General features: G+C 38.3%; 1 long non-coding RNA gene across 1 annotated transcript in view; it reads left to right on the top strand.

Moving 5' to 3' along the window:
* LOC146595083 (uncharacterized) overlaps positions 1 to 14,108 on the top strand; it is a 213,087-nt gene extending 198,979 nt beyond the window's left edge. The window contains exons 4-6 of the long non-coding RNA XR_014896026.1: positions 10,042 to 10,110; positions 11,954 to 12,065; positions 13,740 to 14,108. This is a non-coding gene — a long non-coding RNA (uncharacterized LOC146595083). The remainder of the gene's footprint in view (positions 1 to 10,041; positions 10,111 to 11,953; positions 12,066 to 13,739) is intronic.
* The last annotated feature ends 204 nt before the right edge of the window (positions 14,109 to 14,312 follow it).

Below are 14,312 nucleotides of genomic sequence, written 5' to 3'. Positions count from 1 at the left end.
TTTTTTTTTTTTTGAAAATTGAACCTAGATTGAGAAATCTTTATGGAAATTCTGAAAATGTCATGCTCATGTTTCTTTTCCCTTTCATATGCTTTCTGATTTGCAATCAGAGAGATAATTAAAATGCAATGAAATAAGCTGTCTGTGAAGTGTTTCCAACCAGAAACTTAGATCTCTTGCAAGATTTACAGCTCGATTTTGTAGACTCAGAGGATCTGGCTCTTTCTGATAAAACCCGATAAGCCCCTGAATTTCTGAATGCTCATCAGAATTCAAATTCTGAGCTTGAGGAAGTTCCCCTGTCTCTGGCTTGCATATTGTATTATCATCTGTCATTGTATCCCTTCCTCCCATTTTACCCTTCATAGAATCACAGAGTCAGTAAGGTTGAAGGGACCTCTGGAGATCATCTAGTCCAACCYCCCTGCTCAGCAGGGTCACCTAGAGCATGTTAGACAGGGTTACCCTTCCTCCCRCCTTCTGTCCCACCCTCCCCCTAGAATCTAACCTGGCATTTAAAACCTAAATCTGACTTACTGACTTCCATTAAAAAGTTATTACATCACTATTTTCTGAGYTGTAGTCTGCAGATTCTGGTAGAGATTGACAACTATATTGGACGGTGAAATGTGCAGGGTGTCAGTTCTGTGCTGCTGCTCAGTACCTGTGAGAGCGTTTGGGAGATRGTCACCTCCCAGGTCAGAAGACTGGTTGAGAATCTTGTCTTTATCTGTAAAATTTGGGACCTAGACCTTAAATCCATAAATATTTAGTTGTTAAATATTATTTATAGAAGTCATTCCATTGAAATCAGTGTAGATTTACACATCAGCTTAATTTGTTAAAAACACTAATTTCACACTAAGACCCGAACTGGGAAAAAATATGTTTCCATTACTCCATTAAACGTAATCCTATGTTATTCTTTAGTTTCTACAAGACCTCAAAATATTAGTAATGTTATCAAATATTTTATAACCTTGTTGATTGCATTGCAAGGAAAACCTAGCTGAATAGTTCTAATTATTTTCCAAACATAGTATCTATAATGTTGCTATTGTAATTAGGGACAATTCATTATAATGGTAGGATTTTCATGCTTGCTAATCTGTATTCAACAATGCTCATCACTATAAATTTAGAAATGTTTAAAGGTAATTATACATATCTTGAGCTGTACTGAAGAAACATACAATTACAAGTTTGCTTAAGGGCTGTTCAACATTTGTGTTTTCTCTTTAAACTCTTCACGCTTCAAGATTTATAATTGTCCAGGACACTCAAGTGACTTGCCTAACTGCCTTTGTTACTGGAGTGATGCTTGGTGGTACATAAGCATGGCTGGGAAAAATACATCCAGGGTTCTATTACTGGAGCCTAGTCCAGACTCCTGGAGTTCAAGGGAGTGCCTCGTACACTAGTGATATTTGGAACATCTGATTCTGTAATAGATTTGATATTTCATTGTTGATATTGGATTTCATAATTGCTTGGCATTTGGACTCTGATCGCGTTTGGGGAGGGGCTGAAAAATGATGACTTTCTATGAACAGAACTTCTGAATTCCAATGAGTTTGATGTTAAGTTGTTGCATTTTCAGATATGCGATAATTCAGATTAATTATTTTATCATTTAAGCTGCCCTTTCACTTCATTGCTATGTCATTTCCTCTCCCTATGGAGTTCCTGGGAGCTTTTAATGTTCTGCTTCTACTCACCGCTGGAAACGAAAGTCATGTCAGGAGAGAAGAACTTGCATATTTCTTGCAAGCAATGTGCATATGTAATCTCTTGCATCCTTAATTCAAATTAAATGGGAACGTAAAATTTATGTGAACAAACATAAAAAGCTGACCTTTTAAGAGGCAACATCAGGTGCTGGAGAAAATATAAAAGTAGTAAGGTTATATAACATTGCAAATGCAAGATTTAGTGTGAGGAAGCGTGCCTTGTCTAACCTGTATTAGAAGGATAAGGTCACACCTATTCCAAATGCTTCTGCGCCCTGGACCAGTGACAGTAGCGTAATGGGGCTATTCCGTGTCCGTCTGTCTAAGAGGACAGAATAACTGCTCCYGTTTGTGAGAAAAAAATTGCAGAAATTGATAACTAAGAGCAGTTCTGGTAAATACTGTAAGACAAAGCAGTTTCTATTCTGAAAAGTGACAGAGTGAAGCTTCTGGTTTGCTTTGTATCTCATGTTTGAAAGTAGAGGTGACTCTCCTGTGTACACAGACAGCTCGCAGAGCTGCATTTTTCCCCCTCAAGCTGTGTATTTAAAGGTCCCTGGGAGATTATATAAAAGATGTTGGCAGTTTCTAAAAGACAGGAGTGCTGTAGATTCATCTGCCATGTAGATGAATCTTTGTTTCTATCAATTATGAAGTAATTATAGTCAGGCAGGTTTAGAAAGCTGCAGAGCTCTCGCTTGTGCCGGTTCAGCTGAACTTGTTAGCTAAGAAGGGGAGTTTGTCCCGCTCCCAGATCGGAAGACTTGGAGCAGCTGTCGGACTCGTTGGTGAAGGCATTGCTTTAGATACAGACTGAAAATAGTAATATTGTAATAGTTGTAATATTATTGATTCCTTATTGGAGATATTCATCTTTTCTTTCAGCAGCAGATAACAGATGTAGGGAGCTAAGGGTGAAATAAGCTCTACTCTACTCTCCCAATGCAATATTAAGTGATTAAACTTTGAACTATAGATGTTGGATGTGAATATTTCATAGGAGGACTCTATTTTTAATACATTGTTTTCTGAAAGAGCGTTATATTTGCATTTTAGGTAGAAAAAATGCCAAGTTTGTGCAGTATGAATTTACTGAACTTCATGACTTTGGGAAGCTGACTTGTATTTAATTCCTGCTATACAGAGATTGGAGAAGAGCAGGCTAGAGAACAGAAAAGGAATACTCTTTCTCGTGTGTGTGTGTGTGTGAGTGAGTGAAAGCAGAAGGGAAGTAAAAAAACAAATATTGTAAGGGGCAAAGTCACGGCTTGAGAAAATAGGGCAGTAGGATTTTCAGAGAACTGCAGCCTCAGGTTAGATTCTGATTCATATTTAGGCTGAAAAAAAATGATTTGTCCTCATTTTCAGAATTATTCAGCGCATTATAAATTCAGCAGGAGTGATTTGAGCTCTGYGCTTTTTAAAAACTAGACACTTATTTTACCTTAAATATGGACRTGAGACTGATTACAACGCTTTTAGTTTAAGTCACATCTAAGTGTACTGTATACCATCATAGCATATTCACAGAAYATCTAGCTAGTTAAGAATATTTTTCTATCCCTTAAGACATTTATGGAACCAGTACAAAACCAATATAAAATATTTACCTCAGCCTGGTAAAATGGTTTGAGTTACCCAGAGGCAGAGCTTGCAAAGGCGGTTGAGTTTTGTCAGCYTAATGTAGCCCTTGAAAGGTATGCACGTTACCCAGCCGCATGCCATTTAGCTGCTCCTCGGGTAGGTGACCGTCGGGATGGCAATCGGCCCGGTTGGGCAAGGTGTGCTGCGCTTGGGACTCGCTCCTTGGATTTTTCATGGGATGCGCCTGTCCTTTTTGGGGTTGGATGCAAACTGCAAGGGTCTGCCGTAATTGAGGTTGGGACTCTTACGCCTCTGCATTAGGTAGGTATCTTCCACAAGCTAAAATACTTCATGTGTAAGACAGAGACTGGCAAGTTATTAAGAACAGCAGCTGGAAATTTTTTTTTAATTGTAATTGCTAGATTAACGATGGCTCTGCCTTATTGATGTTGCTCTAACGAACACTTCCAGCTGGTGACAGGATCAGTGCCAGCGGTAACAGATAGTTGCACACCTGTCTTCTGCGAGGTCTTGTGGTAGCCTACAAAAGGCTAAATGCTGAGGGTGTCCAGCCTTCTCCAAAGCAATCCGGGCTTCACTAGTTCTCCTCATAGCTGTGAAAGCAGAGTCTTCTTGAAAATGTTCAGGTGAGATGTTGTATTTCATGCTGGTTTTCAGACTGAAAATTGGTTTTTTGGACTATTTCCTGGGGAAAACTTTAATTTGGTCTGCTGCATGCATGTTTTTGTTTGTGTTCTTTGTTTTCTTTCATTTCTACGGGCTGACGCTTTCCTCCCTGGCAGCCAAGCCAGAAGACTATGCTGCATTCTGGTGAAAGCAATCTGATCGTATTGATCACCTGAGCAGGTCAGGAATGAAAGGTGTATATGTAGATAATATAGGTAATAAGAAAGCAGATAGCGTAGAAGTATTCTGGAATCAAATGTTTTTCTCATCATCCYATATCCCAACATCTTCCACTAGAAAAAACAGCATACAAATTCATGGTTCCAGCATGAATAATCTTATTTATTTGATGAATCCAGTATGACACAGAAGTTCACTTTTGACATATTTAATTTGAGAACAGAATAGACATATATATGAGAGAGAAAGGGATGCAACCTCCTAATCGTGTGTTTAAAGATTAAAACAAAAGGCAGGTTGCTCAGAGGACCGTCACAGAGAAACTAAAAGATGAGTTTAGGACAAAGTTGTGGGCAATACCAACGCAACAGTCATCTGCATTTTAAAAACTGCATTTACAAAATGTAGTCAATTTGTGCTTTCTGAGGCATGCCACCATTCAACACCATTTTCCGTGGCCCCTTACGGAGGAAATAAAAGCAGTATTTAGGAATACAGAAGGTATTGGAAAAGCRCATTCCACATTCCTGTCCAGCTGACTTTTAATTCCTAAGTCAAGAACTGTTCAACAGAATGCCAGCCCTGCATGCGAGACAAATCAGGAAATTCTATGTTTTAAGCTTTTTGTACAGACCAAGCACAATCATATGGACTCTGCTAGTAGAACACATCATTTATTTTGCATATTACGCAGCATGTTAATGTTCACTGCAGCTAGTATTGACAAACGCAGTCCGAATAAATGTACCATTTGCTGGATCAGATTCAGCGATTGTGCAACCCATCCCCTCGAGAAATAGTTCATGCTAATTGTGCTAGWACAGGACAAGGGATCCCCCTGAACGTGCTGCCCTGAGTGATGASTCCTGGCTCTGTGCCCTGCCTAGGTCCCACAAGGTATTTTCAGGAATCACGTATGTTTGCAGGCAGTGTTTCAAAGCTTGGCATACAGTAACATATAATATCAGTTAAATTAATGGAAACTTCGCCAATCTATGTATTTTTATTCTGGTTTTCTTTCTCTTCATGTTTTCCCTTTTCAGGCTAAAAATCTGCAGTGTGCATCAGTATGTAGGAGTGCCTCTAAAAATGCTTCTTAATGGAAGACTTGATTATTAAATCAGAGATTGGGAGCTAAATGCAGGGTAAATTGTGTCTAAGAACAAGGACAGAGTATGGCTATAAGGCACTGGCGCTTGTTCAGTACAGCAACTCGCACCTGGTTTTTCATCTCATGTCAAGTAAATATCCTCAGAACTGACTTTTTGACTGATGTGTTGGGAATGGACAGAATGGGGATTCAGACCTGAGCTGTGCTGACCTGTAATGTTATTCACCTAACTGTAAGTCTAAAAAGCSCCCAAGAATTTTTTAACTTTAACTGTTTTTTTTCCAAAATAAAATTTGATTATTTAGGAACAAACAAATCCCCAAATTAAAACAAAAAACAGATACAATGGTAACTAAAAAGTTCCTATACCAAGCAGAAGTAGTGAATGGCTCTCWCAGTTGCCACTGTACATACAAGAAATTTTAAATGTAGATTTGTTGTGGGTCAAGCTATAGCTGGTATCTACATCAGTGTGTTTTATTGTTTAAGCCAATGGTCATTTTTGTTATCATCTCTGCTCATTAGTTGGGAAAAAAAAAGAACAGAATTGTTGTAAAAAAAACACTTAATACTTATTTAAGTAACTGGGTGCTGGTATGTAGTTAAGTCTATGCAAATAAAAATGTAGCTATATTTGTGCAGAAATGCAATCAAAATACTTTCTTCAAACTATTTTATCTTCCATTTAATTGAATATAATGTGTGAGATACTGGAGGCTTAAGGTTGCTTCCTCCTGGTAGCAGTGGCCCTTGTTTACCTCTTGTGGCTTTCCGTAGGACTGGTCAACCTGAATTTTTTTCTGTCCTTTTAGGACATACATTGTATTCCCATTTCTCTGAGATTGGTTGAGCGTAAGGTAATTGTGCCAAACTTGATTCTCTTATTCAGCAGAAGATGTTATTGCCACGGTGTAGATAAAAAGGAGCAGAAACAGGAAATTGTTCTATTTTTAAAATAGGCATTTTATGAGTGCCTTCCAGGAGTGTATTAAGAAACATGACTTACATCTGTCTCGTCTGTTTTGTTCCCTGATTCTCTCCCTGAGGGAGAATTGTGTGTGCAGTGGTGCATTTTGTTTTGGTAGGGTTTTTGTCATTTGTTTTGTTGTTTTATATATATATATATATATATATATATATATCAGTCTGTGTTGATGTTGGAGCGGAGCGTGCCTTGCATTTGGAGTCCAGGTGGTGAAACTGGTGAAGGCTCCCAAGTCCTGCAGGAGCCATTCGTGGAAATGCCACCAGGCTGACCCAGATGCATCCCTTTAAGGAGGATCTCTAAGTTGGCACAATACTCAACGAGGCAATTCCTATTTAACATTTTGAAATCACATTTATTCAAAGCATTTTGTGGGGCCTTTCATTGGTTTTGATTTGAGGGCTTCATTTTCATAGTTRCATCAGTAATTCCTGCATCTAATTGGAAAACCTCTGTATCCAGAGGTGAAACTGGGTCTTATTATCGCCCAGCTCTCATAAAATGAGGGAATTTTAATTCAGGAAGTGTCAACCAGAGTTCCCTTTCTAAAGACCAACAATAAAACCCAAACCTTTGATTTCCTAACAAAAAACATTTTCGATCTTTTTCATTGAAGGGCACAAGAAATAAATGATGGGAAGAAAAGCTGATGGGAACAAGTACAGTTTGCTATTACTACTATTCTCTGTTTRGTTTTAGATAGTGTCCAAAAAGACCAATTAGAATTAGTCCTCTTGTGTTAGACCCTATATGCACTGGAATAAATTATACAGCTTTTTCTCAGCTGTATATCCTTTAGATAAATAACTCTCATGGCACAGACAGGCTCAATACCAAGCAACACGGAGATGCAGGAAAACATGGGGCCTCCTTTATGAAATCCATACATACGTAATGTGTATTTGTTTCTGCCGGTGTGTTCCCTGCTGTGCAACAGAGAGGTGTGTGAGTGTCTGTGCTGCAGTTTTCCTGTGAAATACATCATCTACTAGGTATCAACAGCTAAACTGAGGATGTAGAGTACTGAATTTAATTTTTAGAATCAAACTTAYGCTAGAGCTGTGCATACAAGAATGCCTTAAGTTAAGTATTGAAAGACAAAAGAAATGGACTGAATCATTTTTAATTTATCTGAGAAAAAATGTGTAAAATATGTCCAAGGATACAACAGTCAGGGAAGTGTCATTGTAAATGGGGATTCAGCCCTGCTGGCATTTCTTTGGCCAGCTGTAAAACGAAGGAAAACAGAAGCCTTCCCAAATGGATGTGATCCCAACGGTGTCACTGTGGCGCTGGTGCCACAACGAGATCATTGCATTTTGTTGTCGAGCAGATGCAGGAAGGATGTGTATCCTGCTACAAAGAATCAAACATAATTTTCTGTAATTTATGGAAATACAGCATTGCTCACGTAAATGGTATGAATATTTGAAAGTAAAGCTAAGTGCAGCCTGAACTAAAGATGTGTCCTAGAAGAGACACTCAGTTTTTGTTTTGTTTTTATTTTATTTATTCTAGGGGCTCAATAGATAAAAATGTAAACGACGAAATTTCTTATCAGTGGAATTTTTATGTTGTTTGTACTTTTGCCACTTCATTATATGATAAGTTGGGCCAGACATTTAAATGTAACAGAATATCTAGTGTACTCCAATGCAATTTAATCTTGTAAGCATTAAGAAATTTAAGGAAAACACACACACTTTATTAAAGATGCTTTAACTTGTAATTGGATATGTATATAAGGCCCATCTTTTTACAGAACACATAACTAAAAAGCTACACAGAATCTGTACATCTGCATATACATCTGTATACATTTTTTAACATTTGAAAATATAAATTAGAATAATGACCAAGTCATTAAGAAATCTACTAAAACTAATAAAAACGTCTTATATCATTATGGGTATATAAATATTTTGAAGTTCTTCTATCACTGTTAGTGTTGAATTCAGAAGAAGCAATGCCCTCACATTTCCTGCAGCAGCGGCAGCGGGGAGCCTGGCTCGGCCCCCGCGGGCGCTGCGGCTCCGGTCGGGGCAGCTCTGCCGGGGCTGCAGCCCGCTCGCAGGAGCGGCAGCTCCATCCTCCTCTCGGGGGCAATCCTCTGCTATTTTCCATTTTGAAAGATACCAAATAGTCTGTATTTTGCTAACTGCACTTATTTGCAAGTCATAAATTGCCCTATTCTGAGTAATTAAGGGTAGTTTCCAATAATGGGGAGCTAAATTATTTATCCTTTTATTCTACTTTCCATGTTGGAGACAAATGGAAGCCATATTTTTACCTTTTTTAGAGAAATAGAACTTATGCCACTTGGGGAGCTGGGATTGTAAGAAAAACATGCAGTATCTCGAAATTTGCAGTGAAGTAATGAGCTCTCATTAACACTGCATTCCACCCAAAAGTCTCTTACTCTTCCTAAGAACTTTACATAGCAACACAGTTTTTCCCAGTACAATTAGAGACTATGTATACTACCTAACTTTAAAATGACAAATACTTTCAAAGACAYGTTATTGGCATTTTTACTTAATGTTTAGCTAAAATAAATACACATTTCTTTATAATTTCCAYGAGCAGGAAAACAACTACCCACAGTTGCATCTTGCTAAAATGGTTATGTTTGTCAGCTCTTTTGGAACTCTTTCTAATACATCGATTCCTCAGAAGTTATATTATACTTGAAGGTAATAATGTTAACYGAATTCTTGTAACAGGTTTCAGCAGTATTTCTATAGAAAAAGCTAAAAAGCGGACATTGAGGATTTTTTTTAATTTARTTTTTAGCKTGAGTCATTCTAGCTATTTTGATGCAAAATATCACCAAAAACACACACAATTGAGGATTTCAAGTGATATTAATATAAGAATGGATACAGTAACTTGGTGCACACATACACTGCATTGGTCTGTTTATTCATGCCTTAGAAACTAAACAAAATCGAGCTTGCACTGGGGTAGGCAGAGCATGTGGGCGGAGGGTGGATGTGGAGAGAAAAAGAAAGTGGGTGAGAGCTGGTTGCCTTATAAATGTTTCAGCAGGAGGTACTTGGAATGGCTCCCTCCCTCCCATGTTGCGAAATCATGAGGGAGTTATGCTGCATCCCAAATGAGTGCTAATGAAACCTTCGAACCAAGCACCATCATGTATTCTGCATATGCTACATACGACGTGGGAAAACACGAACTAAAATTAAGGGGGAGAGAGAGAATATGTGATTGAGTGGCATAAAGGTTTTATCAGCATGAGGTTGGGAGGGGGTGCCTCGTGCACAAAAGCAAAGCTGAATTTATTAGTCGGATTTTTTTCTTCTGATCCCTCAATCTTGGCACTTGCTGTGGAGCTGGGGCTTATGGGCATAGGCTACAGAAATAGTTCTAATAATATATTTTAAAACTCCATTTAATCTTTCAATAATCACTTACTTGACAGAATACATGAGCTGGTTCTGGGTACAAAAGTCTTACCAGCAGTTGTTGGGAATGTTCTTCATTTCTCAATTCATAGTTTTGCAACCTGGAAACATGTATGTGTTTGCATTTTGAGTGCTTTTAAGCTCCTTCCTCTGAGCTTCATCCATTAATCTGTCCAACTGAAATAAAAACTACTTTTTAAGAAGGAACTTCCTTCCGTCCTTCCGTCCTTCCGTCCTTCCTTCCGTCCTTCCTTCCTTCCGTCCTTCCTTCCTTCCGTCCTTCCTTCCTTCCGTCCTTCCTTCCCTCCCTTTCTCCTTTCCGTCTTCTCTTTTCTGCTGCAGAAATGCTTTGTTTCTTCATCCTAAATCTTCCAAGTGGTCATCACCTGGCCACTGTGCGGCTTTGGGCTGGTAAGTATAATGTTGTGCTCCATCACTAATCAAAAGTTAGAAATGTGTTAAGTGTATTGCACAGACTCTGCCAATGAATTTAACTTCGGTGTTACAATGCTCTGCTCATTATAGCTTTTGGAGATAATCTTGTTGAAATGTGAATCCAACTACCTTGTGGCTCTTGACAAGTTCAGGACAGTTAGGAGTCATCTCATATTTAGAAATCAATAACCATTCCAAAAGTCTTGGAGAAGACTGAGGACTGACATTTACAGACATGTATATCCGTTGGCTTGTAATAACAACAGAGCATCTTAGGTGCAGAATTTAAGCTTTTCTAGGAGAATAACCACTGTGATGTATTTGTGCCATTAGGAAGTCAGCTCCTACCTTCACCAGTGACTACGGCAGTAATCTTCATATTTTCACCATCCCTTTCCCTGCCATTTTGATTCACCTGTGTCTGTAGTCCCAGGAAAACCAGTAGTCCTGAATTTTTTTGTACGTATGTTAGCTGAATTGAGATTTTAAAATAATAAAAGACAAAAGCAGTCTTTATTAAAGATAACCTTTATGCTACTTGTACTTTAGTTGCACTATAGAAAAAAGTGGAAGAGTGACTAGAAGTATGCTAAAAGATGAGGATTTTGTGGTACTTGTTAGTGATGAGGAAAAGCAGTGCAGGTCTTTTATTACTCGTTAATGTCAAATGGTCAATATGGTCTTGCATCTATTGACTTTGAATCATAGAGGAAAAAAATCTCTCCAGATTTTACAAGAAGCTAAGGTAGCTTGGATGAGGATTGCTCCACCCATGCTTTGTTTTCTTTCTCTCAGCAGCTGCAGTTTCTCACCTGACTTTTGTGTGCTTGTCCAAAATGAATGCTGCAATAACCAGAAAAAATATATAGTATCTACAGAGGAAAAAATTAATTTGGGGGTGCAAAAAATTTTGTTCCTACATCTGATAAAGTTTAAACTTTCTTCCTGTTGTTTCTATTCTTAAACATATTCTGTTTGATATGTGGACAACAGGGAGAAAAATCAAGTCACAGAAAAGGAAATGGAAACTATTCTTATTAGAAATCTTCCCTTTTACACCATTTATGAAAATGGAAAATTATCTCAGAGCTGAAATACAGAGTGTGTGTGTGTGCATACATGCATGCTTCTGAGCCTTCCTTACCAATGTAAGAAGTGGCATTTTCCTAATTTCAATTTATACAAAAAAAGGCTTTGCATGACTTTGATTTTCAAAACGTGAAGGTCAGAATTCAGAATAGAAGCAATAATACTCTCCAGAAATTGACCCATGAAAATGTATTTAAGTTTTTTTCTGGAAAACTGCCCTTCAAAGCTCCTTCCTAAGTAAACTTGTAATGACATTTCAAAAATGGAGCATGGATGCCAATAACTATGGGGAATTTTTGGATTCTTTCTTCTAATTTGCTAACCACACACAAAATACCTGTTACACGAATCAAACTCCAGTAATTTACTATCCAGGTGCCTAATCTTGTGACAGCCAACACGCTGAGAAAACGTTTGAGGATATTCAGCTTGGTTTATATATGTTCCATATTGCTTTTTGTATTACTCTGATTGCTGGTCTAACTTCCCAAGGCCTTTAACATTGAGGAATATAAAGCTGCTACCCTGYTAAGGCCCAAGTAATTGAAATATCTGAGTAATTTCTGTCAAATGGGTCATTCAGTTAATTAAGATTTCATCATGGTTTTAATATCATTTTTTGTACTTTTTCATAAAGAAATGAAATGTGGTACTGCTTAGGGGGGGCTCAGTGTTTGTATGAGTAGGGTAAATGTACTGTGTAGATAAAACACCTCCATGCCTCTAGCAGTAATGTGGAGAGGAAGGATTGCCGGGCTGGAAGATCACGGGTTCAGAGCACAGGGATCTTCGTTATCTTCAAGTCAGACTTCATTAATGAAGCTTTGTGGCAGCCTTCAGAGGTAAGCATGGATATCCTCATTTTACAGGATACTTACTGATCATTACATTTGATCATCAAAAGTGAACAACAGAATGATTCACAAGAACAAAAACGCAGGGTGTGAATTTTCGCTGAAAACATGAAAGAAGCCTGACAGAGCTGGGGAGCTAGCTCAGAGCTCCTTACAAAGTTTGGTAGAGAACATTTGTGTGGCAAGTTCATCCTCAATTTTCTTCTAATGTAGAGGTCAAGCTAAGGTTATTTGCTCTTATCAGGGACATTGCAAAAGAGCATGAAGGGGAAGATTTTTTTGATACACGACATGCTGGGGAAGTGTCTTTATTTACCTTCTATTGATATTCTTTGACCTCTGTCTTGAGCTCTCTGGCCATCTTTGTTGCATAAAAATACTATTGTTTGCTTAAGTATATTCATTTACACAATATATTACGAATGCATGAAATAATGCATTGAATGTGAGTCAAACACTCAATAATGATGATCTATCTGGTAAAGGATAAAAAAATCTGCAGTCAACTAGTTGTATACCTGGAGGGAGAGGACTTCCACATCCTGTGACCATGCAGAGCYCCCCAGCCTGACTAACCCCTGAGCTGAGAGGGACAGTGCTTTTAACATTTAAGAGCCTGATTCCTAGAGGAAATCTTGCTTAAGCTTAAGCAACTTTTGCCTTCCCAAGTAGCACAGAACTGGCTTAGTGGTTCTGTGCAGTACCTGAATCCCAGAAGTGAATTACTCAACACTACTCTCATTAATATTAGTCTTGTTACTATGTTTTCAATAGAAGCTGGAGAGGCTCTGCAGAGTATCTGGAGCATTGCTACTTAAAATATATCTTTCCTCTTAAAGACTAATGGTAACTTCGGGTGAGTATGTGGGTGCATTCACCCTGAAGAGACGGACCAATGTTACGCGTTGTCCGTGTCTCATTTTTATCATGTTCGGAGTGATAGCCCCATGAGWCTCTTCTACTTGTTCCCTCTGCTTTTAATTCTTTAAACTTAGAYCTGACCAAATTTTGTTTTTCTCTCTGCAATTGTAAAGCAGGAAAAAATATTTCCAGCCTGAAAACCCTATGTCATTATTGCTAAAGGAAACGCCACTTATTGATCCATAGTCATATGGTCTTTTGGGGTTGGCACTGTTTTATTGCCTAGATTTAATAGTTTTTATTGGTTAAAGCTTTTAGTCTTGAGTCGCAGCAGTTACAAAGGAGCATTGTGGATGTAAGCAGGGTATTAACCTGTCTCGTTTAACTGCTGGTTCGTTCCTCCAGAGGCATCATGTTTGTCAGATCGTTTTTCAGCTGTGCCACACAGGCCTGTGTGTGATATTTATTCTGCCTGTAATATGTTCTTTAATTAATCTATAGATGGGGTACCTAGGAGCTCCATTTTGTTACTACTATTGTTATCATTACTTTTGAAGTAAGTTTTGGATAAGTCTTCATTTTRTCAGGGTGGCTTTGGAGTTTTTTTTTTTTTGTTGTTGTTGTTTTTAATTGGAAGGCTGTATTCTGCCCTCAGTAGTCTTGGCATAATCTTGCAGTAACCACTGAGAGGTGTATGGCTCTGCTCAGGTGTAAGTGTGAGCAGAACTTGGCCAGATGGACTGGTAGGTGGCAGATTTTTTCTTTTATTTTTTTACTGAATTTGTCCTTATATTCTTGAAGAGATCCAGGTACTTTCAAGGGCTTCTCAAAGGGTGCGAGAATTAGACTTCTGAAGAAGGACCACAAGAAGATTACTGTTTGCCCCAAATCTTTCAAGATCAATTAATTTTACATCTACTTCAGAACTGAAGTTCCTCACTCTTGGCTCTGAACCTTGAATCTGCATACTCATTACACAGGAACAAACAAGTGGAAAACACAGCTGTTAAAAAAAAAAAAAATCTGATATACAAGGTAAGCAAGTGCTGGCAGAAGCAAAGGGCAATTTCCGTGTCTGAACTGTGTGTTCYGTAGGTGAAGAACAAGGAAACATTTCCCATCGTGAAGTTTGCTGCTTCCTCTTAGCTGCTGTCAGTCACCTTTATCTTCTGCAGGTATTTATAAGGCACCTATCGCTATAGAATCTAAATGGTATGGGCCTCCCATGAAATGCAGTTTCGATAAAATAACTACATGGCATAACTAACTGACAGACTGTATAAGCTCTTCAGAKGTGAATTCACTTGGAAGAATGAATACAGCCCACACATTTAACATGTTTATATGCCAAAACTGTAAACTCAATTGTGAATA

This window comes from Rhea americana, unplaced genomic scaffold (assembly GCF_003343005.1).
Source record: "Rhea americana isolate MKP2758 unplaced genomic scaffold, rheAme1 scaffold_24, whole genome shotgun sequence".
NCBI lineage: Eukaryota > Metazoa > Chordata > Aves > Rheiformes > Rheidae > Rhea > Rhea americana.
The sequence above is the reverse complement of the archived record's forward strand: the minus strand, read 5'-3'. Positions and strand labels throughout refer to the sequence as shown.